Source organism: Pogoniulus pusillus, chromosome 34 (genome assembly GCF_015220805.1).
Source record: "Pogoniulus pusillus isolate bPogPus1 chromosome 34, bPogPus1.pri, whole genome shotgun sequence".
NCBI lineage: Eukaryota > Metazoa > Chordata > Aves > Piciformes > Lybiidae > Pogoniulus > Pogoniulus pusillus.
The window spans coordinates 11,421,282-11,439,827 of record NC_087297.1 but is presented as its reverse complement, the minus strand read 5'-3'; the positions used below and the strand labels follow the sequence as shown (position 1 = coordinate 11,439,827).

Here is an 18,546-nt window from a genome sequence, read left to right as displayed (position 1 = left end):
TCTTTGCCATGTGGACATAACTTTACAGATAAATAGATTTAATTTACATAGTCTTCAAGGCAGCCAGATGGAAAAAGAGCATTGATTTCTTGTCTGACCCCCCTGCAATTCAGCACTTCAATCTAGTGAGCTGAAAAAGCAGAGAGATGAACCGGTGGTTAAATACTGCAGGCTGCAGCAGACAGCATTTCCCCAGTGGAGGAGGGAAGCAGTTGAGGTTGGAGTCGAGTGTTGGCAAAGACCAGCCATCAAAATAAAGGCACCACTGGAGGTGGTCACTAGCAGGCACACCTCCACCAGAGCAGACTCCACAGCAAGCAGACACCTCCCCTTACAAACAGCATCACCTCCAAGAGAAAAGTCCATCCTGTTGGCAGGTGGGGTTAAGTGCTTTGTGTTTGAAGGTACTGTGAAAGAAGACAGAGGGCTTACCCTCCACATGCCCTAACCAGCAGAAGAAAGCCTGTGAAGGGCCTGCAGAGGCTGTACTCATGAGAACTTTTGGGAACACATCCCACATTGTTTTGGGCTTTTGTTTTCCCAAACATTAATGAAACTCACTGTAGCTTACAGCAGAGAAAATGAAGATAGAAAGGAGGATAAGAAGATAGAACAAAGCTAAATATAGGTATAGTTACCTGATGCTTTAGATAACTGGTGAGTCATTGGAGTACTTGCACTAGAATTAAGGTGTTTGAAAATTAAAGGCTGCTTTATGAAAGAATGCAAGACTCCATTACATGCACATCCAGGCTGCATCTCCAAGGATCCTTTTTCCTTCCCTCCTTTCCCCAGACTGCCTGTGTTTTCTGTTGCAAGCTGGATCCATTTTGTTCTTTATACAGCCATCTTTAATGTAAAGCAGGTCCATCAATTGAAAGAGACTCAAAAACATTAAGCTAAGGAGAAGTGAAGCTCTCATCAGTCAGGACTACATAAACAACTTCTGCTTCCCTCAGTGCTGAAGTTTAAAACGTTGGCTGTGCCTAAAATAGGTGAGGGAGTGCAGTAACCATAAGCAATCGTTCAAGAAAATGTGATCTAATACTTGTAATTTAAAATTATCTTGCAATCTGACTTGCAAAGCAAAGAAAACAAAGATATCATTCAGGTGAGTCAACATTTTCATTACAGGCTGCCTATCAACAGCAAGAACTCAAGTGAATGAGCAGTGCAGAAGAACATGTTCTTGTAGGAATAAGCTATCAAGATGTAACTTGAAACAGGCACCAAGTAAGCGTGGAGTATATAGGTTTATTCATCTCTTTGAACCAGTTCTTATTAGTAGAACACAGGAAGAAGACAGATGACAAAGAGAAGGCTCTACAGAAAGCAAAACCCTACTGAAATATCTGCAGGTAACAGAAAACTTCATTTAGAATTCATGTGAGTGCATCCAGCTTGGGTATCAGAATGATTACATTTTAATGCCAAGCAATTCTGGCTGGAGATAACTTAAATCATACTGAAACCACTGACTAACTCCTAGCTGAGGTCATGTATCTCAGTCTTGCTTTGCTTACACAGTCCACCACAGAGCACTCCTGACCAAATACTGTTGATGTGACACATGAGAAAACTCTTCCCTGCTCTGCAAGCTTACAGCAGCTAACCTAATGGAAAGCACAAATGGTGCCTGCGGCGGGCAGCAGCAATCAAAAAGACTAAGTGAGCCCTGGGCTGTTTGGGGGTTTTGACAATATTCAACAGATCTGTGTGCAAATATGTCTCTTTCTGCAAAAATACTTAGATTCATAGAATCTCAAGGCCTCATCCAACCTGGCCTTGAACACCTCCAGAGAGAGGACACCCATGACCTTCCTGGGCCACTTGTTTCAGTGTCTTGCCATAAAGAAGATCACATTCTGTGATTCTGTGCTCCACAACCTCCATGGGCAATCTGGTCCAGTTTCCTCCCATTCTCACTGCAAAGTATTTCTTCCTAATCTCCAGTCTAAATCTGCTCTCCTCAAGCTTCAATCCATTCCCTCTCATCCTACCACTACAACCCCTTGTAAAAAGTCATTTCCCAGCTTTCTGGTAGGTCCCCTTCAGGTGCTGGAAGTCTGCTCTAAGGTCTCTCTAGAGGCAAGGTCTCCCTTGCCTTATTCCAGGCTGAACAGCCCAAATTCTCTTAGTATGTTCCCATCAGAGAGCTTCTCCAGCTCTCTGATCATCCTTATGGCCTCCTCTGGACCCACCTCAGCAGCTCCATGTCCCTCTTATGCCAGGGGACACCGTAACAGGAGGCAGTGCTGCAGGTGAGGTCTCAGCAGAGCAGAGGGACAGACTCCTCTCCCTGTCTTGCTGCTCTCACTGTTCTAGTGCAGCCAGCACACAGTTGCCCACTGGGCTGCCAGTGACCAGTTCCAGCTCATGTTGAGTTCTTCCATCAACTGACACCCCCAAGTCCTTCCCCTCCAGAGTGCTCTCAAGCCACTCCTTGCTCAGCCTACATTTGTGCTTAGAGTGACCTGATCCAGGTGTAGCAACTTGCACTTGGCCTAAACCATGCTGAAAAGTCTTGGCACAGACAAATCAGGGAAGGTTGATTTAGGTTACAGGTTGTGCATTTATCTACCACAATAGACTTAAGTATAAATACTGAAGAACTCTATTATTAAGAAGCTTCTTGACTGTTGGGTAAAGAGCTCTTTGTATGCCCTGGTGCCACAGCAGGGCTCAAGGACAATGGTGAAAAAATAAAAGCAGCTATGAATGAGTTCACTGAAAAATTACCTTTTAATTCTTTGTACCCTTGGGATCTCAATAAATCAGAAAGCCCAGACACATAGTTCCTTGGGAAAAGTTCATCAGGGATTCTTTTCATTCAACAAACAGGCCTGAGCAGAATTTCATCACAAAGCAGGTAATTTTGGATCACCTACCATGACAACCACTATGGCATGAGCTACCCTTTGGAAGGATAAGGGTTAGCTTGGAAAGCTGCATTTAGGGGAATGATGTAGCTTCTGGTAAACTAGAAGACAGCCCCAGAACTGGCAACCACAGTGGAAGAGCTTCAGTAAGACTAAAATTCTCCACAGGAAGTCAAACATTAGGGATTGGAAGGGACCTTGAATGAGCATTTAAGCCCAAGCCCCCTGCCAAGGCAGGATCACCTAGAATAAACCACAAAGGGACACATCCAGGTGGGTTCTGAATGTCTCCAGAGAAGGAGACTTAAATCCACTGAGGGCTTACCACGTTGCATGTAAAGAGAGCTGCTTCCATCCACTGAGAGGTCTTTCCAGTGCAGAAAACACACAGCCCTGAACAGCTGCTGAACAGCTCAATGCCTCCCATTACTGCTGCTGAGCACTAACCAGTGGAACATCCACAGGAGGCATTTAATGATCCAAATTAGCAGTCGATTGATTCATGTGACCTACTGACCCCATTCCATACCTCCAGTCCCTTATGCAACCACATTGGGTAGATGCAAAAGGAGGGTTTATTCCACTTGAGTTCTGCAAACTTTCCTCCTCAGAGAGGACTCCCCAAAAACGTGTCAGAAATTAGATTCACTGCAGGAGTTAAATTTCCTTACAATAGAGAGACAACTCGATGTGATCAGAACAGAGAAAGTCTCTGTACTGTATTACATGTTTTAGAAACATCCTTCTTCATAACAGTTAAGTTACTCTTCCTTTATTATTTGCTTTTTTTCCTTTTCCAGTTTGTAATATTTTGGAAAATTAGACTAAGTTCAGAATTTGATTGTTGGTGGCATTTATGGCTCGCTCAGGGAAGTAATAAACCCACATAGCTGGTAATCTGGCAGGGCAGCTGAAAATGTCCTTGTCTCTGAAGATGTATCCACTGAAGAGAAGAGGAACCCCTAGCTTGTTTAATTAGGAGGAGGAGGGGGTGGAAGATCTGTGCATCTCCTCAACTTTGCAATTGTCACAGCTGAAAGAAAAGCTTCCAAAGGAACAAAGCTTGCAACTGATCCTGAGTCATTTCTGCATATCAACACTGACAAAGAGATGGGAGCTTATCAAGCTGCTGCTGGTTGTTTTGTTGTGTGGTTTTTGGTTAAGAGTTTAACTTTAAAAGGAAAAACAACCAAGACAAAAAGCAGAGGCAATCCACACATCTCTGTCTCTCAAGCCTTCTTGTTTACAGAAACTGACTGCAGAAATTGTTTGACATGAGACACCTCAGAGAGCCTCATCTCCCTCCACTGCCCTGTGCCCACTCATTGTCCAGGCCTACTTCTGCAGCTCCAACAGTGCATCTGCAATTCACATTCACAGAATTAACCAGGTTAGAAAAGACCTCTAAGATCATCCAGATCAACCCATCACCTAATCCTAATTAACTAAACCATGGCACTAAGTGCCTCATGCAGCCTCCTCTTAAACACTTCCAGGGACAGGGACTCCACCACCTCCCAACCGGGCAGCCCATTCCAATGCCAATCACTCTGCTCAGGGCAGAGCTCATTGCTGTCTACAACTACCTGAAGGGAGGCTGTAGCCAGGTGGGGTTGAGCTCTTCTGCCAGGCAACCAGCAACAGAAGAAGGGGACACAGTCTGAAGTTGTGGTAGGGGAGGTCTAGGCTGGATGTTGTTAGGAAGTTGTTGTCAGAGAGAGTGATTGGCATTGGAATGGGCTGCCCAGGGAGGTGGTGGAGTCACCGTGCCTGGAGGCGTTGAAGCAAGGCCTGAATGAGGCACTTAGTGCCATAGTCTGGTAGATCGGCTAAGGCTGGGTGCTAGGTTGGACTGGCTGAGCTTGGATGTCTCTTCCAACCTGGCCGATTCTATCCCATGCAGCAGAGCTGCAGCACAGTGCAAGAGGAGCTGATGCCAGCAGAGGGAGGCAGCTGCTCTCCAGGACATGCATCTTCGCATTCCCTGATGCACAGTAGGAAGCCAACTGAGTTTGTTTTTGTGGAAGTGAACTCACCCCTCGGTCATTGTGTAAATGTGGCTTTAAATCAAGCTGTAATTAGATTTTGCTGTATTTAACAAACCCCCTCCTGTTGTGCCTCTTTTCCAACTCCAGGCAGGAAATAAAATGTATTTGTGAAAGAAAAAAAACCCAGAAAGGAAAAAGTTTATGCCTTTTCCCAGAGCATGTCCTGGCACAAGCCAAAGCAAGCACAAAATAAAGCTTAGGGGACACCATCTTCACTTACATAGCACCACAAAGATCTCTCAGCTGGCTTACTGCTGACCATCATCACACTTTTATCAGTCTTCAGCTTCACCACACTAACCCTGTTACAAGATACTCACAGTCCAACACTTGGAGTCTAAGCTGTTCTTCAGGAGTTTAATTTACTTGGCAGAAAAACACAAGTGGAAATCTTCTGCTGAAGACTTGGGCAAACTAAGACTGCCACGTGTTCATTTCAGGACAGATCTTTTTCCTTCCCTCTTGTTTCAGCTAATACTGTTGAAGCATTTCCATTTTTTAACCAAATAGCTTTGTTTTCCTCACAGTCTTTATACAGGCTGGTACCCCTAAAATAAAACTGTGTGTTTTACCCAAATTCATTGAAGACACGTGAAAAGGGGTGACTTATTCTGTTGAGTTCTTTATGGACTAACCTGCCTGTTGCTACAGCACTTTAGATCCCCCCATGAGAAACTACACAGCAAATTGAGTGGAGTCCACTCAGAATAAACAGTTCTGACTGTATTGCATAGAATGGCTTAGGTTGGAAGGGATCTTAGGGACTATCTACTCCCACCTCCTTGCCATGGGCCAGGACTGTGTCCAGTTCTGGGCCACTCAATTCAAAGAGAGATGTTGAGATACTGGAAGGTGTCCAGAGAAGGATGATGAAGCTGGTGAGAGGCCTGGAACACAAACCCTATGAAGAGAGGCTGAGGGGGCTGGGGGTGTGCAGTCTGCAGAAGAGGATGCTCAGGGCAGACCTCATTGCTGGCTACAACTACCTGAAGGGAGGCTGTAGCCAGGTGGGGTTGGGCTCTGCTGCCAGGCAACTGAACAATGGGACATGGTCTCAAGTTGTGCCAGGGGAGGTCTAGGCTGGATGTGAGGAGGAAGTTGTTGGCAGAGAGAGTGATTGGCATTGGAATGGGCTGCCCAGGGAGGTGGATAAGTCGCTCTCCCTGGAGGTGTTCAACAAAGCCTGGCTGGGGCACTTAGTGCCATGGTCTGGTTGATTGGCCGGAGCTGGGTGCTAGGTTGGACTGCTGAGCTTGGAGGTCTCTTCCAACCTGGCTGATTCTATGAAACACCTCAGCATCCAACATTTAAAATAAGCTCAAGTATCACTGTCACAGTAGAATAATTTAGAGCAGGACCCTGACTTCTAGAAACCTCTCAAACAGATTTGGCTGCTCATCCAGCCTGACCTTGAACACATCCAGGGAAGGAGCATCCTTCCCAGGGAACCAGTTCCAGATTCTCTCCCTTGTACTGAAGCAGTTTTTTCTAAGATCTGGTCTAAACCCACATTCTCTCAGCTACAAATCCCCAAAGCTTACCAAGAGCTTTATTTTATGGTGGTGGATACAATGGTAAACCTGTGCAAGGAAGTCAAGGGGACATGCCCAAAGCCACATGGCAAGTTAAGAACAAAAAGCTTCTCCTCTTAATCTAGATCTTCTTCCCAGTGAGTCAAAACCTACTAATACCTATCTGGTCTTTGAAAAGTTTGAGATTCTTTAGAAGCAAGGAAAAGAAACCAATTAGCAATGAATTGCTTGCTTGCATGCAATTGTTCCTTAACATTTAAGTTATTTACAGAACTTACTCACTTTGAGGAGGCTCTGCTCTGCCCTCCAAAACAAACTTATTTTAACAACACACAGCCTAATACCCTAATTCTCCTCAAATCTTCTAATTATGCTGTGAGCTTAAAAGAAACCTAAGGGTGCTTTAGATGACTCGAAAGATAACCTCCTTCTGAAGTTGGTTTGCAGTTTAATCTGCAAATGGAAAAGAGATGAAGGTAAAAACAATTATTGGGGAGTAGGTTATCCTGTCACACGTAGGAGAATTCTTACATTTGGATTTTGAAACAGACAATATTATCCCTGACCCAAAATAATCTTATTCTGTGCACAGGGTCTCTGCTTCTGAAACTATAAATCACCTCAGAAAAAGCTCACAGGTATTTGCAGGTTGCATGGGGTTGGAAGAGCCCCTCAGAAAGGTATTCAGTACCCTGAGCTCCCCGGAAAGAGTACTTGGTACCCTCAGCCCCCCAGAAAGAGTACTTTGTACCCTCAGCCCCCCAAAAAGAGTACTTGGTACCCTCAGCCCCTCAGAAAGGCATTCAGTACCCTCAGTCCCCCAGAAGGGTATTTGGTACCCTCAGCCCCTCAGAGAGGTACTCAGTACCCTCAGCCCCCCAGAAAGGTACTCAGTACCCTCAGCCCCCCAGAAAGGTACTCAGTACCCTCAGCCCCCCAGAAAGGTACTCAGTACCCTCAGCCTCTAGAAAAGATATTTGGTACCCTGACCCCTCAAAAAGATATTTGGTACCCTCAGCCTCTCAAAGAGATGTCTCATACCCTCGAAAAGGCATTTGGTACCCTAATTCTCACTTCATTTCTACTGGTGTGAAAAGAATCATAGAATGGTTTAGGTTGGAAGGGACCTTAAAGCTCAGCCAGTTCCAATCCCCCACCACAGGCAGGGACACCTCTCACTAGAACAGGTCACTCAAGGCCTCATCCAAAAAAAAAAAGTAATAACAATGAAAATAATAACTAAAACTGTTACAAAAGAAGTACCAGAACAAAACATCCTGCACAAATGAAAGCTAAGCTTGCTATAACCGGAGAGACTCTAGGTACACTTATTTTTGCTAACCTCCTTTGACCCAGAGAAAAACAACAGGTTTGGTTTTTTTTCTCCTGGCAGACTGGAAACTGGCACAGTACAGTGCCATGATCCACAACTGTGTGGAACAGATTGAGTATCATCTGGGGGAGAAATCCCACAAAACATGTAGCCACTGGTGCTGTGCCATCGCTGGGAAGCTTCCACACCGACTCCTGGAGTGGAAGTATACAATAGGATTAGCCTTATCTTATTTAAGTTTCTTAACAGCAAGACTGCAGCCTCCTGACAGGGTTCTGCTTCCAGCACGACTCAAACTCCAAGTAAGAGTCATTCTTAAAATAAAGTAGCAATAGCTATGTTTGGCAGAGCTGGAACCATGGGGACAACAAACTGCCAAAACAGTTTGTTCAGGTTTAGCTCTGGAGGAAAAACTGAATTTCAGACCGGACAGAAATAAGGCACAGACCAGACAAAATAAGGTAAAGAAGCTTCCAGACTACCATTTTTAGGTCATGCCCTGTGGTTTTTCCTGCTTTTCAATTCATACATAGGAACATCAGATCCTAAAGTAGGAACATACATCCATAGGAACATCAGAGCCTAAAGTAGGAACATACATCCATAGGAACATCAGATCCTAAAGTAGGAACATACATCCATAGGAACATCAGATCCTAAAGTAGGAACATCCATCCATAGGAACATAAATGCACAGGAACATCAGAGCCTAAAGTAGGAACATACATCCATAGGAACATCAGATCCTAAAGTAGGAACATCCATAGGAACATCCATGCACAGGAACATCAGAGCCTAAAGTAGGAACATCCATAGGAACATCCATGCACAGGAACATCAGAGCCTAAAGTAGGAACATACATCCATAGGAACATCCATCCATAGGAACATCAGAGCTTAAAGTAGGAACATACATGCATAGAACATCAGATCCTAAAGTAGGAACATCCATAGAAACATCCATGCACAGGAATATCAGATCCTAAAGTAGGAACATCCATAGGAACATCCATGCACAGGAACATCAGAGCCTAAAGTAGCTTCCACTGAGGCATTTCTGAGTCAGATTATCCTCTACATTGTAATTAGTGCCTTTCTTCTCATCACTTACACACTGTTTTGCCAGTCTGAGAACATTATTTATATTTCTTTCTTTCTGAGAAGCTATTTTTATTAATCCCTTCAAAGTAACAGCATCCTGAGGACAGCTATCCCATGCTCCATGAACCTCAATTTAAATGCTATAAGCATTTCTCCTTAGCAACTTCATTACAGTATTTACACAGGACTACAGTGCCAGTGCTGCAAGCATGCAATGCAAATATGCTGTAGGAAATGTAAGCTTTATTCAAAGTGTAGCTTTAAAAGTCTTTATGGCATCCTCCAGCCTGGATTGTCAGTGCTAACAGCAGAGAGAAAAAGGCAAAAGGCAAACTTAGTGACACAGCCTTTAAAATAACAAATAAATGGTTCTGTATTTTAAGGACTTTTCTGGACTGAGTCAAAACAACACTGCTGCACTTTACCTCCTCTAGCAGGAGAAAATAGAACATCTCATGTTCAGAGCTTCTCCTACACAAGTGGAAAGTTATTCTGCTAGCCCTTAACGCTCCCATTAAATGAAGGCCTGGGGTTTTTTGGGGGGTTGACCCTTTTATTTGTTTTTGTGAGGGGAAAAAATAACTCTCCACTGAAAGGCACACATGGCATGTACACAGAGCTGCTTTGGGAGCACTGAGAGAAAAATCCTGAGTCAGGAAATGCAGAAAATAACTGAATGGCTTAGAATCAGAATGGTCAGGGCTCGAAGGGAACACACAAGGATCCTCTAGCTTCAACCACCCTGACACAAGCAGGGACACCTCACACTACAGCAGGTTGCTCACAGCCACATCCAGCCTGGCTGGATGGTGTTCAGGCTTCCACCACCTCCCTGGGCAGCCTGTTCCAGCGTCTCACCACTCTCATGGTAAAGAACTTCTTCCTAGCATCCAATCTGAATCTATCCACTCTAGTTTTGCTCCACACCCCCGAGTCCTATCACTACCTAACATCCCAAAAAGTCCCTCACCAGCTTTCTTGTAGACCCTTTCAAATACTGGAAGGCAACAATAAGGTCTTCTTGGAGCCTTCTCTCCAGCAAAAGAAACCTGAACAATTTGAGAAAGGAGGAGAAAAAAAAAGGAAAAAGAAGAATCTGAGAAAGGAGAAGGAAAAAAAAAAGGAGGAACAATTTGAGCATGGAAAAGAAGGAACAATTTGAGCAAAGAAACAATTTAAGGGAAAGAAATATCCTGTGCAGACTGAGCTTGCTGTTTTAAAATTCTGATCTAGTATTAATGGCAATAAAGCAGAGAAAAGCCATGACTAAAACCCAGTGCCACAATATCTCAGAGATACAGTGAAGCCTGGATAAATCAGAATCATCAGTTTTGGTTTGTGGTCCAGAAGTTTAGATCTGAAGGCAGCTGGATCAGAGTCAAGCAGCCAGCTCCCACAGCAGCACCTCCAAGCTGCACTGATTTCCAGGGGAAGAAAAGGCCCTGTAAATCTGCCTGGGCAGCACTGTGTCATTCTTTTGGTTGGCTTGAAGAAGTAAATTAAATGTTTTCCATTAGTATGGTAAAGGAGCTGTACAATTTTGCTTGTCTTTCAAATGCAGGCTCAAGTTACAGAAGGCTTTAGCTAGCTCTGTGGCGAGGACTACAGGGCTCACGTCTGTGAAGCCAGCAATTCATCCTTATGTGAAACCAGATGTGTGCTCTGCTCGGTTCCCAGGGCTGGGGAGGGCTTTGCAAATCTGCTGCTGTCGATTAGAAAAGATCCCACTTTTCAGTGAAATCATGGAACACACTGGAGAAGAAACAACATGGGAAAGGGGAAGAGGGGGAGAGCAGAGGAAAACTTTAAGGGAATAAAAACCACACGTGCAGAGCGGCAGAGGAGCAACACTGTAGTACAACAAAGAGCAGTGAAGCAATGAGCATAACATTACTTGAGGTAACCAGAACTCCTTGATCAATAATTCACATCAGTTACAGCAACAGTTACAGCTGCAACAGTGGGGAAAACAGTAAGAATCTAGGGTAAATATAAAACCCTTCAGAGCAATGAAATGCCCTTGCTTTTCACCAGAACATTTGGCTGGCTGTTATCGTGTGTTTCTGGTTAACAACAAGAGAGACAAGGCACAGAACACACTGGCTGGGAGCAGTGACGACGTTCAAGGTTGCAGTTCAGTCCTGGACACTGTGCATCACCAAAACCTGACAGCACCCTACACTGCTGTGCAGGAATCCTAAACATCACCCACTTAGATACATCCACCACCACACCACTTACACATAGCCACAACCCCCATGAGGTTATGCAGATACCTTCTGTGAAGCCTTTACTCTCTCTCATGTAAAATTGCACTTTTTAAGTAACACTCAGGAAGAAATAGTCCTTTTTTTCTGTTTGTTTTTCAGGGCATAGTTATCTCAACTCACATTATTACATTTGCCTTGGGAGTACATGAAACAAAGAGAAACATCTCCCCTATGAGGAAAGGCTGAGGGAGATGAGTCTCTTTAGCTTGGAAAAGCGGAGCCTGAGGAGTGACCTCAATTCGTGTTTATAAATGTGCAGGACAGTGTCAGGAGGATGTAGCCAGGCTCTGCTCAGGGATGCCCAATGATAGGATAAAGGGCAATGGGTGCAAGCTGGAATAGAGGATGTGCCAAGGGAACATAAGGCAAGTGTGAGGGTGGCAGAGCACTGAACAGGCAGCCCAGAGAGGTTATGGAGTCTCCGGTGGAGACATTCCAAACTCACCTGGATGCATTCCTGTGTGACCTGTTCTGGGTGACCCTGCTCTGGTAGAAGGGTGGGACTGGATGATCTCTTGAGGTCCCTGTGATATGCAGTCCTCATTCTCCTCCCACTGCTGAAGACATCAGAAAGTCTTCGGGTATTTTTGTGACCACTAGAATCAAGCTCTAAGTGTGGCAGTAGAGTAGGATACATTTGTAAACACAGAGCTCCAAAACAGCCTGCTCCCTTGTCAAACAGCTGCTCTCTCTACTAATATTATAAGGAATTCCTTCTGGCTCTGAGCTCCCATGCACTGTGTTGTTCTTCCCCCCTCCCCCAGCATTTGCTATGACAACACTTGTACCAAGCAGAAGCAGCAACATTCCTGTGTGACCTACTCTAGGTGACTCTGCTCTGGTAGGGAGGTTGGACTGGATGATCTCTTGAGGTCACTTCCAGCCCCTAACATTCTGTGACGAAGATAAAATGTCTGGATTGTGTGGTTTTACCTCAGTTTGAAATCTCTGTATAACCATTTCTGCTCTGCTAAGGTTTCAGTACAGCACGCTCATTTGTTCAAGGTGACCTTGTTAGTGGTCTGGAGAAACACAGATGAGAATCAATTCCAAGTGAGAAGCAGAGAGAAAGGGAATAGCATAAGAAAGCAATGAGGGAGCCTAACCATGCTTGGTGACCTTACTCCCAGGTGTGTACAGCAGATCACGAGGGAAGGTTATCTAGTTCAGAGCTCTAACTCCAGTCTAAATTAGAAAGATCAATAAAGGATTAACAAGAAAAATCCACAACTCTTCTCAGATGAATCAAGGAATATTTAAGGAACCTTCCAAGACTGAAGTTAACACTTTGCAAAGGTTATTTTCAAAAATGCAGAAGTTGGCAGACCTTCACAAGGACCCTACTTGAATCTTGATGAAATCTGTAGAAAATGTTTCTACTACTACTCCTCACTTTTTTTTCCAGCCAATTTTCTACACAAAGTTCAATTAATCTTGTCGGTACGAAGCAAAGATTCTGCAGCTGTCATCACTCCATTCCAAATCCTGGCTGCCTAACAAAGCCACAGTACACTCAAATCTCCCCAAGTGCCTGGCAGTGTAGGGCTGATAGGTTCAAAGTAGTCTCTGGGGTCACATTTCTTCTTTATTCATCAGCATTTGTCCTTTACAAGCAAGAATCAGTTCTGGACGACCACACTAAGGAATCGCTATAGTGCTGGTAAACAGAAATGCAGCACTGATGTTTAGAAATGTGAAGGGATAGTGTGGGGAGGACTGAACCAGGCTCTGCTCAGTGATGTCCAACGATAGGACAAAGGGCAATGGGTGCAAGCTGAAGCAGAGGAGGTTCCATGTGAATGTAAGGAAACACTTTGTCACTGTGAGGGTGGCAGAGCACAGGAACAGACTGCCCAGAGAGGTTGTTGAGTCCTCTTTGCTGAAGACATTCCAAACCCACCTGGATGTGTTCCTGTGCGACCTGCTCTAGGTGACCCTGCTCTGACAAGGGTGTTGGACTAGATGTCTTTTGAGGTCCCTGTGATATGCAGTCCTCATTCTCCTCCCATTGCTGAAGACATCAGAAAGTCTTTGGCTATTTTTGTGACCACTAGAATCAAGCTCTAAGTGTGGCAGTAGAGTAGGATATGTTTGTAACAGAGCTCCAAAGCAGCCTGCTCCCTTGTCAAACAGCTGCTCTCTCTACTAATATTATAAGGAATTCCTTCTGGCTCTGAGCTCCCATGCACTGTGTTGTTTTTCCCCCCTCCCCCAGCATTTGCTATGACATTTGTACCAAGTGGAAGCAGCAACACTCACAAAGGAAGGAGAAAGCTCAGAGAAGCATCTGAGTGTTCAATTACTAAGAAACCTTTAGAAAATTCTATCAGCTGCTTCAATTCACTTGAAAAATTAATCTCTTTACCTTAGTTTAAGTTTTCTGAGCTTCTGCTAAGGCTGCATGGCCTGTTAGGAGGTCTTCACCTTCAACAGAGTTCTCTAGACAGAGGCAGGTCTCTTCATCAGGAACTCTTAGAGGCTCCTCGCAGAGGTGCCTGGAGACACAGCAAGAAGGAAGGAATTTAGTTTCGACATCCTGTGCCATCAAAGCCACAGTTATAGAACAGGCAATAAGCATCCTTTTGGCTTGAATCTCTTAAACAACATAACTTTGACAACTCAGAAGTACATGTCTTCTTTTGGGGACTGAAAGGCTGCAAAGGGTTTGGTTAGTGATACTCAGCCAGCTGTAGCTGTTCTCTGGTTTTCACACTGCTAGTTCTAACAGCACAATCTCCTGACTCTGAAGTCTAATAGGAGACCTGCAGGTATCAACTCTGAGCTTCACCACCCTCACTGCAAAGAACTGCTTCCTAACATCCAGTCCAAATCTCCCCTCTGTCTGTTTAAATCTGTCCTTCCTCATCTTGTCATTACAAGACCTTGTCAACAGTCTCTCCCCAGCCTTCCTGTAGCCCCCTTCCAATACTGAAAGGCCACTATAAGGTCTCCTCAGAGCCTTTTCTTCTCCAGGCTGCAGAGCCCCAACTCTTGTAGCCTGTCCTCATAGCAGAGCTGCTGCAGCCCTCTGAGCACCTTTGTAGCCCTCCTCTGGACTGGCTCAAACAGTTCCATGTCCTGGGTTTCAGCTGGAGTCTTTTTTAACACACACATCGTTTCCTGCTTCAGTGTCCAGTACCAACAAGTCCTTGGGCATTCTTTCTAAGAAGTTTTCATCCTCAGTTCCTATGTCCTTCCTCTCTTTCACTCTCTTGCTAAGTATGAAATCAAAGTTTTAATACTTAGAAAAATACACAGCTCAAGCAAGAGAAGCCAAAGCCAACTGGGAAGGACCCATGAATGAATGGGTTTCTTATTCTAAGGCACCAAACCTTCAAACCTTGCTAGAGTCTACCCTGAGATTTTCATAATCCGGACTAAAGTCTTTAAAAATTCAGGATTTCTCAACAAAGCAACCAGCTGATATGGAAACCCTGCAGCAGGTGATTGAGCATTTGCTGGCTCAATGCTTTGATAAAGCATTGCCTTAATCGCTGTCACTGCACACACACTGAAGTCAGGAGACTGACACTGGGCAGCTGGAGGAATCCATCTACTCAAATAAATCAGATCTGCTTTTTGTGCCAGAAGAGACAGAAAGCTTTCTGAGGCCCAGTCCTGAGAGAGAATGAAGTTATTTAATAAAGCAGAAAAGGCATAGGAGTAGGATCCCTCCCAGCACCTGAAGAAGGTCTACAAGAAGGCTGCGGAGGGACTGTTTACAAAGGCCTACATGGACAGGGCTGGGAGCAGTGGTTTGAGACCAGAGCAGAACAGATTTAGATTGCATGTTAGGTACATGTTCTGCACCATGAAGATGGTAAACACTGCAAGAGGTTGCCCCATCCCTGGAGATACTCATGGTCAGGCTTGCCAAGGCTTTGAGCAACCTGGTCTAGTGGAGAATGTCTCTGCTGACTGCAGCAAGGTTGGAATAGATGATTTTTGGAGGTCCCTTCCAACCCAACCCCTTCTGGGGATTCAATGTTTGAAAATATATCTGAGAGAAGAGACAAAGAGCAGAGCTTTATTTGAGCTTCATTAGTTTCCTGCCCACATTCTCTCTCTTTCCCAGTCTTTGAGACTGAGCGTTTCACTTAAGGTTTGTATTAGTTATGGATTAAGCACTCTGTGCCCATGGAAATACACACAGCAGGTACAGACAAGCTCTCATTTTGCCATCCACATGCACTGCTGCACCACCTATCAGGAAAACAAACCAGAGTCCTTAATGCAATCACAATGACTACTTACAAAACCACAGCTTCTGTTCTTCTAACCCTCTTCACTGGGCTACTTCTAAGTTTATAAAGGTAAATGATAAAACATGCAATTTATTCTAGCAACTTTCCAATCAAAGTCCAGCACCTTGCTGGATTGAAGCATATCCAGGAAAGTATAATGGGGGGGGGGAATATAAAAGGAGCACAGAAAAACAAGTTTTCTGGCCAGTGTGCTACCTGGTTCTGCAGGATGGGGGTTTTGTAAAGTGAAACAGTAAGTGATATCATGATGGAGATAATTAGAGTTCTAAAGCAGCAGTGAGCAACCCAGCAAAACAGGACTCCAAAGATGAGTAAAAAGAGATAATGTGCCTCTTGAGGAAGAAATTGTGGAGGGCAGGAGAAAGCAGGGAAAATTACAGTCCTTGAACAAAGCAGGAGCATGGATGGATCTGATGGGATTCCAACCTGCAGCTCTTTGTGTACCTGAGGAAGAACAGTCAGAGGTCAAGCAAATTAGTAACAGAAAGGCAGTTACACTGAAGTCTTGCTAAGGCAAACAGCTGAGATAAGTAGTTATTGAAGAGCATGGAGACAACTGTCACAGGCAACCATCCCTTAAAGCAGCTCCACCAGGAAGCAGCAGATGAGTCAATGGACTCCCCAGGCAAAAGCAGACAGCTTCAGAGGTACCAACTAGAAACTGCAACTGGGATCACCATGGAAGCTCTTGCCAGAGAGAGTGATTGGCATTGGAATGGGCTGCCCAGGGAGGTGGTGAAGTCCCTATCCCTGGAGGTGTTCAAGCAAAGCCTGGATGGGGCAACTTAGTGTCATGGTCTGGTTGGTTGGCTAAGGCTACGTGCTAGGTTAGACTGGATGATCTTGGAGTTTTCTTCCAACCTGAGTGATTCTATGATTCCAAATTACTCAAATAGACATTGTGCTGGTTTGAGGCTAATTGGAGAGAAATTAAATCCTTAGCCGTGACCAGAAAGGAAGAAAGCCCAACAGTACCCTATATCCCTCATGCTTCTGCTGAGGAACACAACTAGTCAAAATACATAGGAGACACTCACTTCTCACCACCCTTTCACCTTCTTCCCAACCCTCTACCTTACCCTAGACTTTGCCTTAAGTTCAAGGTGAGTTTGAAGAATTGGCCAGGGGGGTTAGGAAGCAGAAGGATTAGTCAGGCAACAAGTTAGGTTAGAGAGAGAAGTGCAGCCCAAAAAGCCAGAGAGAGACTCTGTTATCTATGTTTATGTTCTTGTTCTTACACACCTAAGCAAGCCTGTGAGTGCAGTAGACATCACCATTGTTTCCTTTTCACAGCCTAGCATCTCATTCTTCTCACCAGAATATCCCAGCTAGGCTCAAACTAGCACAGTGCTCCCACAATAAACTTCCCAAAAGCCAGCAGCACTGACTGGGCAGAGCTGGAACTCTACTAAGCAAAGCATGGACCTAAAAGCATGGACTATGCATGAAAGAGATTTTAGACCTGACAAGAGTGAACGCCTCTCTCTGGTCTTAGTAATGACATCATTATCACTTTAAGAAAGATACTCTGGAATGCATAGACACTCTCAAAAGTCTTTGCAACATCAAAGCTAGACAAATGTTACTTAATGCCTCCAAGAGATTTGGATTTGTGATTGTTTTCATTGCAAATCCAGCCACACAGTTAGAGAAGTTGAATTTTTATTCAAATCATAAAACAAATTTGCTGTAGCCTCTAATCTTGTCATGGTCAGGTAAAACAAGCTGTGCAAGAGCCAGGAGAGTCCTAAGCCTTCTATCCTGGTACCAAACCACCACCTGAGGTGTGTTAGTTCTCCCTCAGGACAATGACCCACATTCAAACCAATCAAAGTGCCATCCAACCCCATTACATGGCCAGATGAAGACAGCTCTTGGGTTTGCAGGACACAGTTAGATGCTGAGGTAAAACCTGCCCAAGCAATTTTGCCAGGGAACAATGCCAAGGAACTGCAAGAGTGGCTCTCCAAAGTACCTGAATGATTTGAGGTAGCACAGCATTTTCATCAGACAGAAGGCTGGGAAGTATGGAAGTGGCCAGATGGTTACAGAATACTGAGCCAAGAGTTTTGGAGAGTTTCAGGTGACCTCCACTTGCTCACTCACCAAAAGGTATAAGAACCCCATTTACAATATAAGCTTGAGATAAATTAAACAGGAATTATTAATAAGACATTTGCAAATGCAGAGGACAAAAGAGTTAATGCACTTCAGAAGAAATAAGAAACAAGTGGCAGGAGGAGTCAGCTGAGGGAAACAGTCACCAATTTATCGTTTCATTAGGCACGGCTGAAACCCAGATGGACCTTACAGCCTGTACAGGCAAATTTTCCTCTGGCCTGAAAGACCCTCCAAGCCCACACTTCTACATGCAAGTTTCCAGGTTAAAAACTTTTTTTCCATAAGCAAGTTATTTAAACCCCAAAGTGGCAAGAATTTAATCTGTATTCACTTGAGGATAGCTACTTGCACTACAAGAAACTACAAGCAGCTTAATGCCTCTTCACTATCATTGATAGGAACAGTAACACAGTATTACACTTGCAGGAAAGGGAATTCAAGCTACACTATCACCTAGAAAGGCTGGACCAGATGATCCTTGAGGTCCCCTTCCAACCTGGCACTCTGTGAACAGGACATAAATGTCTTCACTTTTAATGAGGCTGCAGGAGAAGTCCTTGCATCATGCCCAGCGACACACCAAACTCCTTCCTCCCTGGACCACCAGAAGCAGAGCCCACAGCTAGGACATGGGCTCAATGCTTAGGACAGCTCAGAAGAGGTCAACAAAAGCAGGTATTAAACACAAGATTTCAGCTCTGAAGAGAAGGTAGATTCATCAGAGGCATTAACAACATTCTCACACTGCACATCACAAGTTTGAGAAGCAGAGAAGGAAACAGCTTCACGTGGTGATGTAACTGTAGCTTAGAATTGGGCCACTTGGAGGAAAAAAAACTAAGGTCTTGTGACTGTTTCCTTTTCTTGGTTTAAAGCTAACTATGACATCTGGTTATTGGTTAAAAGATGATAATGCAAAGACAAATTGTTACTACCCAGAATTTCAGTGCAGTGCTACAGCACTTCCATACCCCAGAGGAAGTGAATCCAGGCAGCT

The 18,546-nt window shown here is 44.5% G+C and overlaps 1 protein-coding gene across 3 annotated transcripts in view; it reads right to left on the bottom strand.

Moving 5' to 3' along the window:
* FAM110B (family with sequence similarity 110 member B) overlaps positions 1-13,653 on the bottom strand; it is a 90,257-nt gene extending 76,604 nt beyond the window's left edge. For all 3 annotated transcript variants that reach the window (XM_064170606.1, XM_064170604.1, XM_064170608.1), the window contains exon 1: positions 13,529-13,653. The gene's annotated coding sequence lies outside the window, so the exon portion shown is untranslated. The remainder of the gene's footprint in view (positions 1-13,528) is intronic.
* Between the last annotated feature and the right edge of the window lie 4,893 nt (positions 13,654-18,546).